This window comes from Lissotriton vulgaris, chromosome 1_1, assembly GCF_964263255.1.
Source record: "Lissotriton vulgaris chromosome 1_1, aLisVul1.2, whole genome shotgun sequence".
In the NCBI taxonomy this organism is placed as follows: Eukaryota; Metazoa; Chordata; class Amphibia; order Caudata; family Salamandridae; genus Lissotriton; species Lissotriton vulgaris.
In genome coordinates this window covers 61,201,818-61,221,798 of record NC_141685.1, presented here as the reverse complement: position 1 = coordinate 61,221,798, position 19,981 = coordinate 61,201,818, and the positions used below count along the sequence as shown (strand labels likewise).

At 43.8% G+C, this 19,981-nt stretch overlaps 1 long non-coding RNA gene and 1 pseudogene across 1 annotated transcript in view; one reads left to right on the top strand and one right to left on the bottom strand.

The window, feature by feature from the left end:
• The window catches only part of LOC147737269 (uncharacterized), a 32,718-nt gene that overhangs the window by 7,761 nt on the left and 4,976 nt on the right, over window positions 1-19,981 (bottom strand). The window lies entirely within an intron of this gene.
• Window positions 1,488-19,429, top strand: LOC147737270 (uncharacterized; annotated as a pseudogene).

Genomic DNA, 19,981 nt, shown 5'->3' with positions numbered 1-19,981 from the left:
GGCACGGGCGGCGGGTGGGGCCGGGCCAATGCACGCTTCACGTGACAGGTCCATCTGAGGGGAGGGTGGATTGTTCATTGTTGGAGGTTCCTCTTTGGGGTGTGTCTTTAGGGCGAAAGGCACTCTGCTAATTGGAGATGTGGGTAGTTCTAAACCCGCAGAGCAGGGCAGCAGGGAGGGGGGATGTGGGTGGGAAGGGCTGGGGGTGGTCGGGAACAGTTTGGTAACGCTGGGCTCCACCAATGCTGTAATGATCAATGTTTGTATTGAACATGAATGTTGGGGAGGTAGCTGGGAGGGTGGGGGAGTTGGGAAGGTTTTACGGTCATGTGTAATTCGCAATGTCATAATCGACCCGGGCGCCAGAATGCAGGAACAAGTCACGTCACACAGCAACGGTTATGGCTAGGAGATGGGAAAAAAGCCTCAAAGCTCTGAGCTGGAACGTCAACGGGCTAGGAGACAGACTCAAGCGCACCATAGTCCTGAGCTTCATTAAAAGGTACCAGCCGGATGCAGTCCTGCTGCAGGAAACACACCTCATGGGGAACACATGTCAGGCCCTCAATAGGTGGGGGTACACCCTTGCAGTTCACTCCGGCTTCACCTCAGGCTCCAGGGGTGTAGGGATCCTGTTGCGTCGCTCACTGCCCCTTCACGTAGATCACACTGAGTCAGACCCTCAGGGCCGCTTTGCAGTGGTGTCCGGCAGATGGGAAGGTTACCACCTGAACCTTCTCTCTGTATACATCCCACCTGGCCTCCAGACTCAAGCATACACAGATCTGGGCAAACTGCTTCTCTCCCTCCCTGATGGTCAATTGGTAATGGGAGGAGATTATAATGCTGTAGTGTCGGGGACCCTGGACAGACACCACCCCAGAGACATGCCACAGGGGCAGAAGTGGCTGGCGGACTTCTTGGAAGCCTTCGGGCTCACAGACGTCTGCCGGCTACTGCACCCAGCGGATACTCACTTCACCTTCTTTTCCGGGCCACATCGCTCATTCTCCCGCCTTGACTACATCCTCACTCTACTATAACACGACACAACGGTACGAGAAGCCACGCACCTCACCTGTGGCATATCTGACCACTCGCCGGTTATTACCCACATAACGTTCGGGACTCGGCGTGAGTGCTGCATCGCACCAATAAGCGCTTGGCACTTGAAGAATGAGGAGACTAGTAGGAAGCTATCTAAGTCAATTACCCAATACTTTGACGATAACGTAGGGTCGGTGGACTCTCCAGACACCCTGTGGGAGGCCTTTAAAACCGTGATCAGGGGGGAGGCGTTGTCGGCCATCGCAGGTAAGCGAAAAGATAAAGAAAAGCAGGTTGCAGCAGTGGAAGCAGATCTGGCGGTGTTAGAGAGGAAAGCGTGTGAAATTGGGGCGACTGACGTACAACATCGACTGCAGCTAAAAACAACGGAATATAGGGAACTAGTTACACAGGAAGCTAAAACAGCAGCCATACATAAGATGGGAAGGCTATATGACCAGGGCGACAAAGCTGGGAAACTTATAGCATGGCTCGATAAAAAACAACAGGCCAATAAAGTAGTGCCAGAAATACAAACAGCCTCAGGGACTGTTGTAACTGAACCCTGGGAGATAGTGGCCGAATTTGCACGACACTATAAACAGGTTTACAGCCGGGAGTCCGACCGCCCAGAGGAGGACTCGGTAGCCCTCCTTACAGATATCCGACTGCCTTGTCTGTCGGAGGAAGACCGAGAAACCCTTCAGAGCCCACTCGAGGTCACTGAGCTTCAACGCGCTATAGCCGGCCTCCGCCCGGGAAAAGCCCTAGGACCCAACGGCCTCCCATTAGAGCTCTACAAGCTAAAGCTGGATGCCCTCAGTAACCACCTAAAACACATGTTCGAAAAAAGTAAAGAGGCGGGACTGTTGAAACAAGACCAACGCCTAGCAACTATAGTGGCAATACCTAAAGAGGGGAAACCTAGAGAGTCCTGTGCCTCATATAGACCAATCTCGCTGCTCAACGCGGAGCCCAAAATTTTGGCCAAAACACTGGCAAATCGACTTCAATCGGTCCTGCCTACCCTGGTCCATCCGGATCAATCAGGGTTCATGCCCCACCGCAAAACCGCACTCAACATTCGACGTCTTAATGGGGTACTCGGGCAACGACATAGGTTGCAAGAAGATGCAGTGGTGGTCTCTCTTGATGCCACTATGGCATTTGACACCCTAGAGTTGCCCTACATGATAGCGGTACTTCGTAAATTGGGCTTTGGGCCGAATTTTATATCCTGGATCCGTCTCCTTTACACTGAACCGCTAGCCCAGGTGGTGGTAAATGGTAAGGCGTCCGAGGTCTTCACCCTTGAGAGAGGGACTAGACAGGGCTGCCCTCTCTCTCCCCTCCTATTCGCGCTTTCCCTTGAACCGCTCGCGGCCTGGATAAGGCAGGATGTCTACCTCAAAGGGATAGCATGGACGGAGGGATGGGAGGACAAGATCTCCCTATACACCGACAATATCATTCTGTACCTCTCCAGACCGCGTAGATCTGTCATGGCGGCGCTTGATATCTTCACGATTTTCGGACGAAACTCCGGATTTCGGATAAACTGGAGCAAATCCCACCTTTACGTACTCCCCGGGGACCCCCCGAGGCTCCCTGCCACTTGTCCCATAACAATGGTGGAGGACGGCGTCAAATATCTAGGAGTCTTTGCCTCCACAGACAAGACTCTACTGTACGAAAGAAATCTACTGCCACCTCTAAGACGGCGCCAACGCGACTTTAAATCCTGGCGGCAACTTCCATTGTCATTTCTGGGCCGAGCGGCCCTTTTTAAAATGATGGCGATGCCAAGATTTCTCTACGCTTTACAGAACTACCCAGACCTAGTACCGAACTCGTATTTTGCAGCAGTTGAAGCGGCGCAGCGTGACCTCCTTTGAGCAGGGGCGCCTAGAATCGCATTGCGCAAACTCACACTGGGGTGGTACGACGGTGGAATCGCCCTCCCTGACATCCGCAAATATTACTGGGCCGCCCACCTCTCAGCGATCAACCAAGGTACATACAGTGACGGGAACGACCCCGGGTACGGGATGGACAGATGGCTACTTCCTGGGGGGAATTATGAGGTCGCACTCTACTCCAAGCCGGATAAACACCAACTCACGGGACCAACTAAACATTCAGTACAGATATGGCACATTGCTCAGCGGAAACTAGGGTGGTCAGATGTCCTTACTATGTCAACTCCACTATGGGCCTCCGAAAAACTTGGCAACTTGGGGCACACCAAGGGGTTCCGTAACTGGGACCTGATAGGAATCTCACAAATCAGAGACATCTGGGGCCCTAAACGAATCCACACGTTTGCCCACTTGCAGGACACATACGACCTAGCTCAGACCGAACACTTCAGGTACATGCAAGTGCGACATTCTCTGCAGGCGAACATTCCACCAGAGACTACACTGCCTCAGACCTCCCCACTCGAAGACAGATTATTGGATGGACACATTACAGACCACGCCATCTCTCTCACATACAAAAAGCTAATCAACAACCCCCCGACGCGCTCCTTCCCCTAAAAGAGAAATGGGTTGCTGACGGGCTAGAGATAGATGAGGAAGAATGGATGTATGCTCTTGCTTCCTTTAGGGAGGTGGCGATTTCACAACAGCGTTGTTCGCGCACTTGTGGTGAAACACTCCGAGGCTTCTGGTGCTTCATCTGTTGTGTTGCTCTGCCTCCCGCCCAGCACTGACACCGCATGGCGGTCTGTTTTACGGGCTTTGCCCTTTTATAATAAGCGTGGCCTGGTTGTATTAAAAAAAAAAAAAGTTTGAATATATGTGAAAGTCTTCACAGCCACTTCTGTAGTACATTGAAGTCTAACATTTTGGTTACTCACCTGTTTCTAGAGGCACTCGTGTTGGGGGGAGCCTTTTATAATTTAGTAGGGTGTATCTGTTAATGGGTGCCCGGCCTTCATTAAATATGCAGTCACCTTCTGACCATGACTATGTATCAGCTCACTCTGTTGAGGTGCAGCCCCCCCCAGGCACGCACTCCTGCAGAGGTTGACAAGCTCCTTTCTTCGGCCATTGCCCAGGCGCTTGCCCCTCTGCAGGACAGCGTTAACAAACTGTCTGCGCATGTGTTCAAGACTGGTTCTGATGTTGTGAATCGATCTAAGACCCTAATTAAATATTCCTGATTCATGCCCTTATGTGGTTATAACAAAACATATCCTTATAAAGGCATAAGAATCATGTCCATATTTAGTCATAGCCAATGCAGTACTAATACGGCAAGGCTACTCCCATGGATTCCTAGAAAGTACAACGTGTTCTTTAAACAAATCCAAGCCTCCGGCAGCCCGGCAATTCCCCCTGCTTTTGTCTTGATTTGCGCAAGAACTCCTGGAGTCCAGAACATACTGTTAGTTATTAGTGACGTCTCATGTCAAACCTTACATCAAACACGCCACCTTCCAGGTATAAATATACCAACGTTGCCTTAAGCAAATACACGGTGGTGGTTTGGAGCAGAGCGGCTATCTACTTGCCCGAAGCCGAGCTGATGCGAGAGCCGAAGGAAGCCGACCCTCCCATTGACGAACTGAGAGAGACGCTGTCTTTTCTCCTGCCGAGAATTCCAGCTCCGGTGTTTCCAGTCACCCTTGCGGGTTACTGGGAGATCGAGTCCTGAGAGAGAGATACAAGACCTCCTTCATTCTAAAAACCAAGGTACGGAGCTGACTAAAACCTTAAGAGAATTCTTAATTCAGATTCTTGGCAAAACAACCAACTTAACTTAATCTGCTACTCACTTACTCCTTCCCACGTATTAGGCTTAGGTCAGGTACACCGGGGTAGGCGTATATTAGAAGCACCAGTTGAGTACGTTAGTCAATGTTTTTATGTATGTATATATTTTAACCATTTTAAAGTATCATATGGCTAAGAAACCATATCAATGCTTTTACAGTATTATTTCATAATACTCCTTTTACTGTACGCAATTTACTTTATGATAAGTATTGCAACTGTGGCAATTCATTTCTCTTGCATGAGAAAGAAGACTACTCAATAAATAACAACTTTTATTGAAAACGCCTGTCTCTCTATTTCTCTGCACTCTGGTGAAACTAAAGCATGCACGATTGACTGAGTGAAATAGTTGTCTATTGTTTTCACACGACTCTGGAGATACACTCTTATTCTGAGGGAGCAAAGTTGTCATGTTTATACGGTTGTCAGAAACGAATCCCTTCTTGTCTATTCAGGGAAGTTAACACCTCCTTGTTCACTCAAGAAAGTTTCTAGTGACCTCTGAGCTAGCTGGCCAAATTAATTAAGTTTAATATAGTCACTAGAGACCTAGATAACCTCAGTCCTATGTCTAAACTGCTGTCTATATTATTCCAATGCGCAGAGCCTATTGGGAAAATAGGAACTACACTACATGGTGCCCAACGTTTGGTAAGGTGATAATCTAACGCAAGACGCAAGACGCTAGTGTAACTCAGTCGTGCTTTTCACACAGACCCCTTTTTCCCATAAAAAACTCCAATAGACGTCTGGAGTGGGTAAAAGGTTAATATCCGCCGAAACATAGTAGGATGAGAATCCTATGTATTCGTTTTTGGTTTAGTCAACGTTGAAGGATACAGTGTTCCAAAATATTGTGCACCTAATCTTGATTTCCCTTGAAACTTGTTCTGCATAAAAGAAAAAAAAACTTTGTCACAAAAAATGACAGAAAGTGATAAGAAAGAGAAGCTGCTTTACTCAACTATTAACTGAGGACACAAGTCTTCAAGATGAAGACCCGAATGCTATAATCATTCCGGTCAATGTAAGAAGAACCATAACTATTAAACTCATAGAAAATGGACTATCATCGAGAGGTGTTACAGTCATATTCGTGGTAGAGGCCCATGAATATCGGCAGACAGAGGTATTCTATTCATGGATACACTTTCCAGAAGCACACGCTGTAACACAAGTCTTCCACTATTACAAAATAGAGGAACCTCCAGATGAATACGCTCCTTTCGAGGACGTTGAAATCCCACTAACTTACCAAGAGCACCTGCTCTGGTTTAATGGCGCCCTAAAACATCAACATCACATCACCAGGCTCGGTCCACTAGGTAGACCAGGAGCCACGTGGCCGGTTCTAGCCAGCTACACACCACATCCTGACATTGAAAAGATGTCAGACCAAGAGCTTTGAGCTCAGCTAAAACTGCTAATTAAAATACATAGACAATTGGTCCAATATGTAATGCGGACTTCAACAGTCCAAACAGCAATAAAAATTCCACAGACCACCCATCAGCAGGGGAACATAAATAAGATAACTCCACAAAATATACAATCAGCGATTGGCAAAATTCCTGCAAAACGGGAACAGATTCCATTCTGGTTAGCTCAGAAAATTACTCAAATAGAGGCAGTATTTCCTGATACTACACCTTATGAGAAACACAGAATTCTGACTATCTGCCTTCCAATGGGGATTGCACCACATGTGGAGGACTGTGACACTTGGGGCACAATCTTTGCTTCAATTTACACAAAGACACATGGTGTTCCGTCTATGGCGGTTATACCAGACGTACTAAGCCAAATTCAAAATGAATACGGTCCAGAGCCTGCTTTAAATCTAAGTATGAAATTACTGAAAGACTTTAAGCAAGTCTCGGCTATACTACTAGCCAACATAAAAGGAGAAGCAGCATCTGTCGCGATCCGCCAGAAACTGAAAGAAACAGATATAGCAGAACAACCATTTGAACTAGCCAGAATCATAGAAAAATCCTATGAAGAATTAGGTAGAGATAGTTTGGGTGGGAAACCAGTAAAACCGCAACTAACTGACAATCCTGAAAAAAGATTTATTAAAAATAATCTCAACACTCCAAAAAAGAGTTGGGAGGGTAATAAACAATCCACTCCCAGAGAAAAACGATTCCAGTCCAGAGGAAAGTCTCCTCAACAAAGAGATAGATCTATAGAACGAGGAGGCAAGTCTCCCCAGAGGGAGCCCTCTGAGAAAAGATACAACCTTAGGAATAGGGATAATTTGAAAAAAACGGACAGATATCAAGACACTGATACACGTCCCTCTCAATCTTTTCAGACTTCCTCACAGAAATCTGAAAGAAGAGGACGGTCAGAACAGAAAGAAGAGCACGTCAAGTCCAAAGACAAAGAACCTGCTCATCAAAGTATAAAATTACAATTTCCAAAGAAGAAGGTAGCTAGTGTTAAAATAAAACATGCCGAGGATTCTGAGGACACAACTGAAAAACGGAGAGTGGACCCAGACAAAGCTATACAGCGCAGCAGAAGTGACCATAGCTCGCAAGATCCTGATGAATCTTCTGGAGACAGTGAACACGAATGAATACATTCAAGTGGAAACTGCAGACACCAGAGTTAGCAAACCCCATAAGTTATACGAAATAACATTACGTATAGAGGGGGACAAAACTAGGAAAGTAAGGGGTCTCTTTTGGGATAACCTTTCGAAAGGCTATGACATCCTGTTAGCTGAGAAAGACTGGCCACCAGAGTTTGTCAGGGAGTGCCCTCATGGCGAAGAAATAATTATGCCTGCCTTCTCAAATAACATTCCAATTCATAAAAATACACATTGGCAAGAAAATGGGCAGTGGCACAAGCTCCTGCATTATATAAAAATCATGTAGGATGGGGTGAGGATTCTCCTCACCATAAAATCCAGTTAAAAAATAAACCTACTGCACAAAGGCAGTATCCTGTTAAGCAAGAAGCTAAAAAACAAGTCAGGGAGATCTTAGATCAACTTGAATATCAGGAGGTGATTGAAACATGCACCTCGCAAATGAACAATCCTTTGTTTCCTGTCTCCAAGCCAGACGATTCATATCGTCTAGTTTTGGACTACAGACACCTTAACTCATGTTGCAAAACATTTGCAGTACAAAACTCACACAGTGCAGCACTAATGAATAACATTGTGCGCAAAAAATATAAAACGACATTAGACATCTCTAATGGATTCTTCTGTCAAAACATTGCACCAGAAAGCAGGTATTTGACCGCTTTCTCAATAATGGGGTCTAAAAAACAATTCTGTCGACTCCCACAGGGATTGAAGAATAGCCCAGGATTATTCTCAGCCAGGGTAACAGAGTTACTACAAATATATGATGATGAAGCATTGTCATATGTCGATGACATCTATCTTGCAGACGACAACCTGGAGACTCACTTGAAAAGAGTGAACACCATTATACTTGGGTTCGCAGCTGAAGGGTACAAATTCAACTTTAAGAAGTCTCGTATTGCCCATCTAACTGTCCTGTTTTTAGGATAAGAATTATCAAGTGAAGGCAAAAGCCTAGCAGACAACTTCTTAGAGAAGTGTGCTGTACTCCAAGCTCCAAAAACGCTGAAGAACTTACAATCAATACTAGGTTTTCTGAATTTCAGAAGAACATACATTCTAAATTATGCAGAGAGGGTTAAACCTCTCTACGAACCTGATTTCAAACAAAGTAATTGGACTAAAAAACACACAGAAATTTTAAGATCATTACAAACAGACATGTTAACAAAAACAAAACTGCAAACACGCGAAAACATACGCAAACTTGTAATCCGAGTCATCCCAGGAAGATGCGGATTCACGTACCTGACCTCTAATAAGGGAGAAACGGTACCAATAGCTTACAAATCACATTTGTACACACAAGCGGAAATGAAATTCAGTTCTACTGAAAAAATTCTAACTGCGGTTCAAACTGCTGTAGCAAAAGAAAGAGCCCTAGTCCAAGGGAGAAACATATCTTTTTTAACAGCAGAATCAGCCCTTGAGGCATTAACAAGCCCACATATACTATCGCAAGGGATCCTTCCAGAATGCCTGAAAGCAGGCCAAGTTACACCGATCATCAAGAAACCAACAGCGGACCCAGCGGATCCTAATAACTATCGCCCAGTTACCAATATTCCATTACTGGCCAAACTAATCGAGAAATGCGTACAAAATCAACTAAGCCAACACATCACAAACTTCAGACTATTGGACAACTGCCAATCAGGATTCAGAACAGGACACAGTACGGAAACAGCGATCCTAAATATTGCGGATGACGCCTTACAGGCCCTTGATCTTAATAGAACATGCCTACTGGTCCTTCTAGACCTATCGTCTGCTTTTGACACAGTAAATCATGATAAACTACTGGACAGGCTCCACAAGAGGATGGGAATGTCAGGACTGGTACTGAAATGGTTTGAATCCTTCCTTCAGAACAGATCGCAAAGATTCTTGATCAACCAATCTTTATCCCCCTCCTGTCCAAACTTGATCGGGGTCCCTCAAGGATCTACCTTATCTCCTTCACTCTTTAACCTATACGTGGAACCTCTGACAGAAATCCTCCATGACGCAAACATATCCTATAACATGTACGCGGACGACACGCAGATTTACATCAAAGTAGCATCTCTAGAGGACATCAAGATAATCAATGAGGCCTTAAAAAAGACAATTTATTGGTTAACCAGTAATCACCTGAAGCTGAATGCTCAAAAAACTGAATTCCTAATTATCTCACCACCAAAGAACAACTCAGAGACGATAGAGTGGACCAAAATGATCACAGCACTAAACTGCACCCCTACGCTGGTGGACTCAGCCAAATCATTAGGAGTCACCTTGGATAAGAATCTAGACATGAAAGCACACATCAGACTAATGGCAAAAAGTGCACGCTTTCATTTGAACTACTTAAGGAAAGTGAAACCGTTTATCTCGGCAGACCTCAAACTGGCTACTCAATCCTTAGTTATCTCAAGGATTGAATACGGATGTACAACCTTAGCAGGCCTACCAAAAATGTCCACGGCACCACTAAAAGCATGCCTCAATGCAGCTGCAAGGCTCATCACCGGTTCGAGGAAATTCGACCATATTTCACCTCACCTAAAAGCGTTAAACTGGCTTCCATATGAAGCCAGAATCCAATTTAAAATGGCATGTATCACCCACAAAGCACTCCACTACAAAACACCGAGTTACTTGGCCCAGAAGATTGAGATATCGGGAGGTTGCAGACCTGCCAGAAGTGCCAAGGAGCTGCTGCTGAGGCCACCCATATTCAGGAAGAAGAAAACCTATGACAGAGCGTTCTCTGGGGCAGCCCCCAGAGTCTGGAACTCACTCCCTCCGAATATCAGGAAAATTACTAACACTACTACATTCAAAAAGGAAGCGAAGAGCTTCCTAATGAGTAAATTCCTTGGATAGTCAAGTACGGACTTCAACGCCACCACTGCTGAAAGGGCCTACACGGAGCATCGAATGGAAACTAGAAACAATGTCCAGTAGGCAGTAACGATCTAGAGGCTAGATCACAGAGAGAACTAGAAGCAGATCGTACAATCAAAGCCAAGGCAGTACGGTCTACACAGGATCTTAGCATTCAAGTTAAGAGGATATCGAAGAACAGTTATAACATGTATGCCAAATTGGGGAGAGACGCAGGTTGAAAACTTAGCACTATGTAATCACGGTGTTGAACTAACCGGATCTACCTCATACCAGTGTGATACGACTATTATTTAAAGCATAATTAACCTACCTCAGTCCAGTAGGGCAATGCTATGTTGAATTGTAGCCGTAGGTCACACCTAATATAGGGAACTATAACTACCTACCTCATTATCTTTATGATAACGATATGTAACTGTATGTCTAATCTACCTCATGTATACGTACTCTGTATTGCTAATCTACCTCTTGTTATATATGCTGTGAAGCGCTCTGATACCCAAGGGTCACGTTCGCGCTATATAAAACTTTCTAAATAAAATAAAATAAAATAATCTAAATGCTGTGGCATTAGATCCAAAATGGATACAATGGGAAAATTCTCTTGCTGCAGAAGACGTGAAACACTATTTTGATCCGAAAATGAAAAAACTAGAACATCTAGAATATGAACAGGAATATCCTCTGCCAATCGAAATTCTGCCTCGAGAACAGTATTCCTGTGTAATCTACATGGACAGATTTGCACAACACTACGTTGTGGACAAACAACTTTACTATCACGCGTGCACGATTGTTAAAGGTCTCTGGCGCTTAGGTAAATTTAGACCAATGATCACCAAAACTGAATCACTCAGAAACTGTACAGCTCAGCGAGCTGAAATAAAATCTTTAAAGATGGCGCTTGAAAATGCCGATCGCGAATTCCCAACACTAATATAGTGTGATTCGCATTTCTGCGTCAGGTCTTACAATAATGACATGCAGACATGGATCAAGAACGGTTACAAAGATGACACAGGTGCTACAATAAAACATAAAAAGCTTTGGGAACAAGTAGTTCTTTTACAGAAAGAACTACAAAAGACTCATGTGATACATACACTGAGTCATCAACGTGATGGCGTTCACGTTGCAGGGAATTCATTGGCTGATAGAGCCTCAGCGGCAGCAGTTCAACCGGCTTACATAGCCACAAAAAAACGTTCTGAAAAAGACATAGATGGAGAAACCAGGCTGGCAGTAAAAGCCTCATTAAAAGGCGACTATGCAGCATTACCTCTAGGCTATCCACTCAATAATACATACATAATTGATGCAAACTCCGTTCCTTATGCTCAAATCCCTGGAGTGAGGGATAGAGTAATTCCAAACACGAACCGGAGGGCTTGCTTGATTCAAGAAGCACACATGGGGCAGGGTCTGAGGCGCCAAGAGATCTTAAAATCCCTAATTGATTAGAATCAGAATACTGGTGGCCGGGGATGAGCCTGCATGTTTTTAACTTTGCAATGGCTTGTCACAACTGCAATAGAGATCGCAGTTGTGAACCGGACCAGAAACCAGCCCAGATACCACCATTAGAAAGCATAAGGCTATCTATACGCAAACGTCCAGAAAGATATCAGCGATGCCATAATTATTAAGACTAGATTCCCTTAAGATGTAGACACTAGCACTCGGCTGACGCCAGAACTGTTATAAAAGATTTGCGAGTCTTTATCGGCATATACGCAATCGGCATGCTACATTCTGACCAGGGTCCTGCGTTTAGCTCTCGAGCTTACAAAGAGGCCATGGCCAGCCTGGGCATTGCATTGCGGTACTCTAGTCCCTTCCATCCTAAGGGAAATGCGGTAGTGGAAAGAAAAAAATCGTGACATAAAGCAATCTATATCAGCGAGGGTATTAGGTTCGGGTGATGGGTGGGTCAAACATCTAATAAGTGTCCAACTTAGTCTTAACAATCTGCCAAGAAATTCTCTACAAGGTATCACTCCTTACGAACTATTGTTCGGCACTAGAATGAAAGTCCAGGACTTAGATTGTCAGACTTCAGTGGTGAAAGAAAAAGCCTTTGATATCAAAGATCGTTTGGCTGTTTTACAGGACTTAAATGAAACAAGAAGAAGTCGTAGTAACATAAAGTTAAAGCCAACAGCCACTGAAGAGAAACCACCTCTCCCAGCAAGACCTGTCTGAATTCCAAAGATTGGGGATTTAGTCAGAAAAAAGATCGCGTTGAAGAAGGTATTTGGGCCTTCTTACAGAAAAGCAGTACCTGTCTTAGCAATCAGCGGAACAAGTTCAGTAGTACTACCGCCCCTTGCTGGTAAAAAGGAGAACAGAGTTGTATCCATCGACCTGGTAAAACCACAATCATGTGGCCAATAATAAGTATTAGGCCCAGTGGACTCCCAAGAAATAGTAGAAGACCAAATCTTGCTACAATCCAAGAGGTTCAAACTGAGAGACTAATCACCTTTGATAAACCTACAGTGAACAAAAATGGACTATGCAACAACGCCATGGAACTTGTGCCTCTTGAAACCCAAACTGCAACAGTTCGTCAAGAAACACAAGTCTACAATGATGTAGCCTCAGTCTATGCTAATGAAACAAAAAAAATGCAAAGACAAATGAAAATCCGGACACAATTCCAACAATTGACAGAACTGCATCTGGCTACTTCGTCAACTTCGATGACTTTTCATATAATCCAAGGGAGCATGAAGAAATGCCAGCAACAAAAACTTTCAAAGAAAAAATAACTGAACTTTTTCACCAACTAAAAGAAACATATCTGGTTTCACCATGGATTGAATTTTGGATTGTGTTAGGTGTACTTTTCCTCCTCCTTTGGCTCATCATGGTTTTATGTTTGGGTAGATTTATTGATGGAAAATATAGTGCAATGGACACAGCAAGTCAGAACATCAACTTGGTCCTAAAGCCTCACAGATCCTCTCACATCGAGAAAAGAGAACTGTCACCAGTAAACATCACAGCCAATCCAATACCCGGTGGGGTAGCATGGGACAAAATGGAGTATGACATCTATGGCCCGATTGAGCTCTTGAAATATCCTCATCAATTTAAGGTTTCCTTAAGTGACTTTGTGACACCAAGTACTTTCTCTGATGATTGGGAAGATATTAATAATATGATGTCAGATTTAGTAATGTCAGCAAAATTTACAGAACATGATTATTTACAGGGTTCATCGAACTATGAAGAAATGTACTGTTTTAACCCCTATGGTCATCACTATTTGCATAAATCTGCTCAACCTAGAAATGTTTTAACTTATAATCAATGGGAACATTGTCCAACACCGCCGAAGGGCAGCTCGAAAACATTTTTTGAGAAATTCACATACTTCTCAGGGTTTAACAACAGTGATCCAGAAACGTTTTATTTTATAAATGACAAATAAGACAGGAATGAAAACAATGTTGCCAAATACTAAAATGATTTATTCTGAAACATTTTATGATGAAATGTCTACAATTGGTTTTGAATTTTGGAAAAATAACATTGAAACAAAAACTATCTGGGGGACAAAAGACTGGCAGGTACAAGGTCTAGAAGCATTATTTAGATCCTGCGTGATCCCAGAACAAATGATATTCCTGAATTACACCATTCAACAGACAACCTGTCTTGGTTTAGCCAAGATTAAAGATTTAAACAAACCGTCTATTCCAACAACCATACCTGATGATAGTAGTACTACAGATATGGAGGTAGACGTATCCCATATTTTACACCAAAACAGAACAAATCCTGATTGGAAAAAATGGTTGATCTGGCCCACAGACACTAATAACTGTCAAGATAGATTCCTGAACAAAACACAGGGGTTCAAACAGAACAGGTCAGACCCAAGATATTCCCAGAGACAACATCCAGGGATAATTACAACATATAGTGTAGGAAAACTCTGCCTTGAATGGCTACAGAAATCCACACTACCAGAAATTAAGCAACACTTGACTTTACTTAAAGACGGTGCTGACTTGCGAGATTTCATATTGGGACCTCGCAAACAGCGTCAAAAACGTTTCATATACGCCGGTATATACGCTGCTTACAACGAAGCTTGGAAAGTAATGCAAATTGAAACTACAGAAAAATACGAGAAATTGATCGTATAAATTTGGAAAAATCACTTTCTGTAGTGGACAATGGGTTAACGACTCTGTCCTCCAGGATTTATCGTATTGTATCATCTGCTATTGATATAATAGAGCAGGATTTGCTAATGTTACTATATGGTCAGTCCCAATTACATTCTATTGTACAGCTAGGCTGGACGTTGCAAAACCTGCGTTCAGGCTACGTGCCATGGCGTCTAATCAACACAACGTCATTATTCTCTATCTTTAACCTTACTGATAAACAATTCAGTTTGGCACAAAAAGGAGCAGACTATACGATTCTGAGCATTGAAAAACTTGAGAGATTACCATTGACAATGCCAGAGAGACCTGTCATTGAATGGTAATACACGGAATTATTACAATTCCGATAACAACTTTCCAGTTTAAGTATTGCCAAAAATATATACCAGCAGGCCTGTATGAAAGGTTGGGTAAAGGATACATCAAATCAACCTGGAAATTACCTTACACTCATTGATGTTGGAGTGGGAGAAATAAAGAGGTATTCCTTAGTGGTAACAATTGTAAACAATCACTAAGCGGTACACTTATGTGTCAAGGTAATAACTTGCATGGAGCCTGTGAAGGTTCATCGAATAACCTTTCATGTCATCTGCACGGCACTCCTGCAACACAGATAGAGCCTTTTTTCAGACAGCTTTCCAACTGCAGTTACGTTCTAATAAGTGACCACAGCTGTTGTGGCATGGTGCTCGGAAAAGCCTATATCGTAACCGTCACATCCAGGGTCATTTGCTGTATGCAAGTATTGTATCCTATCAGCAATCCAGACATGGAGGCAACACTTTGGCCTTCTCTGAATATCTCTTCTATTCGAATTGATACTTTAAGCAGAATGAAGTCTATTCTTTTACAGACAACTGTGCCTTTAACCTCGTCCAAGGAGTCGTATGATCTGCAGGTTGCAAGGACAGCGGCAGAGATACACTCCCTATTATCAACAAATTGCCACGTACATTTCGTAGAAGTGTTAGGTCAGATTTTTAACATGTCTGATACCAGTGGCATCGCACATGTATTTAAGACAATTTTTCCGGGCTATTAGCACCATTTGAAGCAGTCCTGAACATCTTCCCGAATTTTGTGCATTCATTATTTGGCGGCCTGCCTCTTCTTTTGGGACTCGTAGCAGGAATTTTATTTTTGCTCCGTCTGATCCGATATGGCAAGCCAAGCCACAGACAAAACCCTAGCTACAATGGAAGAAACGATCCTAGCAATACGCTACCGGGACCAAATCACTATAGTGTTCGGATTAGCCCGGCTAAGAGATCTAAGTGCAACCTGCTTTCTTTCATTCAGACCAATCTGGCAAGATTGCATCTTACCTGTGCTTCGAAGACTGCGTGTTGGACATCTGTCTTACACTACCATCAGCAGTACTAATGGATATCGATACTTTGCTCGGTCCGGTAATGAGTCATGCAACGTATTGTCCCCAGCGGCTACCTATTCTGATTACGGCATTCGTTGAGACTTCACCATTACGAGTAGGTGGCGGTGAAGTACGAGATGAACGCAGCACCACCCAGGTACAACCTTCTGAGAGCATTACTGATCCAGACATCGATGATAGCAATCACTCTCACATATGTACAATTTCAGCTTTTTCGGACTTGGTCAAACTTTCACCTACTGTTGTAGACCAATTTTTCACAAGCTCTCTCCTAGCAACGAGAATAACTTTTAAAACAACGAGCACACAGCGTTCCCTGAACTCTGAGTTCGGCCTTCAGTTTTGATAAACAACACTACTGAAAACAATTGGAACTATTTTTCCCCTGAAAACAAAATTATTATTTTTACATTTCCAAAATATTTACCTTTTTTTTGGCACATGGTACTCTGCTTAAAGTAGAACTATTCTTAGAGAACAGAGCTTCTATTTTTAGGAACTCTAGAGACAATATTTTACCTCAGCCTGTAGCATATGTACAGTATTGTATAAAAATGTGATGAAATGGTCTCGACCTTCTTTTCTGTATTCTGAGCCATTTCATAAATGTAATTCTCGCAAATCATTCAGCCGATATTTATATATGCATTATCTGAATGATACAACTGCTTAAGAAACGTACAGTATAATACTCATTTTCCGTGTATATACCATATACCATTTTAACTGCAATCAATGTATTTTGGGGTGTGTTGGAAAACACATGCATCGTTATATGTTTACTATTGCTTAGTATTTTTAGTAATGATTGACATAATACGTGGAGTGGGTGTTGTGAATCGATCTAGGGCCCGAATTAAATATTCCTGATTCATGCCCTTATGTGGTTATAACAAAACATATCCTTATAAAGGCATTAGAATCATGTCCATATTTAGTTATAGCCAATGCAGTCCTAATACGGCAAGGCTACTCCCATGGATTCCTAGAAAGTACAACGTGTTCTTTAAACAAATCCAAGCCTCCAGCAGCCCGGGAATTCCCCCTGCTTTTGTCTTGATTTGCGCAAGAACTCCTGGAGTCCAGAACATACTGTTAGGTCTTAGTGACGTCTTATGTCAAACCTTACGTCAAACACGGCACCTTCCAACTGTTAGTCTTTTGCTTTGGTCCTATGTAAAGTTTTGTTTATCTGTCTATATTTGTTTTTATAAAAAGTAGTGAATGCAGAGGTATGTAAGGTATGCATGAGAGAATGAATGGTAATAGGATATGATAAGTTGTTAGGGGTGTTTCGCTTCAACTGCTTTTTATGAAATTTACAAATATTCTTTTGAAAGCTTGTTATTTATGATTATGTTTCTATGTGACAAAATAAATTGTATTTATGTATAAACAGTCAAATTGAAAAAACAAAAAAGATAAAAAGAAAATAATAAAATTATGTCTTCAAAGTAACTAAAAGCCTTTTTCTCTTTCTATAGCATCCATCTTTATAAAAATGTTTTTTGATAAATTCTTGTGATAAAGTAATATAGGTCTAATCAGAGGTACTTCCTGTGCTTAGTTTATCTTCTTCTCCCCCCTCTGGACCTAAAAATATACTGGGAGAACTCTTCTTTCTGGGTGAGTCCACCCCAGACTTGGACCCTGATGAAGGGTTTCCCAAAGACGGAGAGGGTGAAGATGATGACAATTCCTCCGACGATATGTTTGATTCGGGCAGGTCTTGGTGTCCACGTTCTTCTTGTTCTGATGTTGGTGATGGAGCTCAGTTTCATGCGGATATGTTTGACCCTTCCTGTATCTTTCGACCTCAGAGTTCTGATTGGGTACCTGATAAGAAGACGGCGGATTATGTTGCCGCAAAGATTAGGCAGCCTCTTTCTCAATAGGTGAGATCCCGCCTTAGGTCAGAATGCCCTAGACCGTCTTTTCCCAATGGCGTTGCTAGTACCCCAGAGTTGGACCCTAAGCTCTGCACATTTTTTGCTAAATATATGAAGGATCCAAAAAAGGGGATAGATCGTTCCTGGAGGGCTTGTCAGGACAAGCTTCTTGATGTTGTGGGACCCCTAACTAAAATCATTGAGTTAGCGGAACGGTCCAGAGAGTCAGGCCTTCCTCTCCCGATGGACGATATTGTGGGATGGGCGCAAAGGGCAATGTGTCTCTTGGGCAATGCCAATTGTGCCCTCTCCGCCGAGCGTCGCCGTTCCCTACTTTTGAAAATTGATTCCAAATTAGAAGAACTGTCTTCCTCCAAGGCAGGTTCAGTAGCTCAAGGTATGCTCTTTGGTGATCCCTTCGTTAAGGAGCTAGGAAAGTTTGTAGCCACCTTTTCTGCCCTGGATAAGGTTTTTGGGGGGGCTGGGCGAGGCAGGGGTCGCTCTTCCGGTCGACAATTAAACCAAGGTCCCAATAGAGCACAGGCAAAAAGAAAAAATGGATGGAACGATGGCAGACAAGGAACCTTCTATCCTTCCCGTGGAGGCAAGGGACAAGGCAGATGCCGTGGTGGCAACAAGAATGCACAAGGATTCAGTGGTAAGCTTGAAAATCCGCTCTCCTGTTCGCCTGGGGGCAGGATTTCTCTGTTTCTAGCAAACTGGGCGGATTTAACATCAGTTCCTTGGGTGTTAGAGACAGTTCAAGGGTTTCACATAGAGTTCTACGGGTTCCCCATCCAAACATCTCATCCTCGCCCTTTGGTTTTTTCAGACTCAGAGACCGATCTGATAGATCACGAGGTTCTAGATCTTCTTTCAAAAGGTGCTATCACTCTCTCCCATCTTCATCCGTGCTGATTCTTAAGCAATATTATGGTGGTAGAAAAGAAAGAAAAAGGCTTCAGACCGGTTATCAATCTCAGGTCCTTCTACGAGTGGTTAGTTTACCGGCACTTCAAGATGGAGGGAATTCATCTGCTCAAGGACCTTCTTCTCCAGAACGATTGGTTGGTCCGGTTAGACCTCAAAGATGCGTATCTGTCAGTTCCAATTCCCCCCCCCATCCCCCCCCCCATTGCAGGTTCCTGCAATTCCAGTGGAAGGGTCAAACTTACGAATTCAAAACCCTTCCCTTTGGCCTCTCATCAGCTCCTTCGTGTTTTACCAAGCTTCTTCGTCCTGTGGTGGAACATCTCCGCACCAAGGGTATTTGACTAATAATTTACCTGGACGATATGCTGCTCATGGATCAATCCAGGGATCATCTTCTCCTTCCCTTACAGATTACAATATCCCTATTACAGAATCTGGGGTTCACCATCAATGTCCAGAAATCGGACCTGGTTCCCCAACAGAGCATGATCTTTCTAGGCTTTCGCATCGACACGAGGGATGCCTCCTTGAATCTTCCTTCTCGGAAGATTTCAAAGATTAAGAAGGAGATTCGACAGGTTCTCCGCAGAGACAGGATATGCCTGCGACAGCTGGCCAGGATTGTTGGCTTGTTATGTCCTCGATTCAAGCCATCTTTCCGAGTCCTCTACATTACAGGACCTTGCAGAGGTTGAAGGCCTCCCACCTGCGCAGGGGTCTCACTTACTCGGAGCTGAACTCCCTTTCCTCAGAGGCCAGGGCGGAACTTCTTTGGTGGATTGACCATATGGAGGCCTGGAATGGGAGAGCGATCTTCGGATCCCATCCGGATCTAGTGATAGAATCGTATGCCAGTCGCCTGGGCTGGGGTGCCAGATGCGGCTCTCTATCGGTGGGAGGTCGGTGGACGTAGGAGGAACTCCTTCTCCATATCAATTGCCTAGAACTCCTAGCGGGCTCCTTTGCCATTCGATCTTTCACGACCAACAGAGTGTCCTGTTGTGTCCTTCTCAGGATGGACAACACGACGGCGGTGAGGTACATCAATCGCCTTGGAGGTACTCATTCCAAGATTCTGGCGGATCTCTTCAAGGATTTTTGGCATTACTGCCTCCAACGTCAGATTTCGGTGACGGCGGAGTATCTCCCAGGAGATCAGAATTGTGTGGCAGACTGGAATTCCAGGAATTTCAGGGATGCCAGCGATTGAAGACTGGATCCTGGAGTGTTCTCTCAGATTGTGTCCC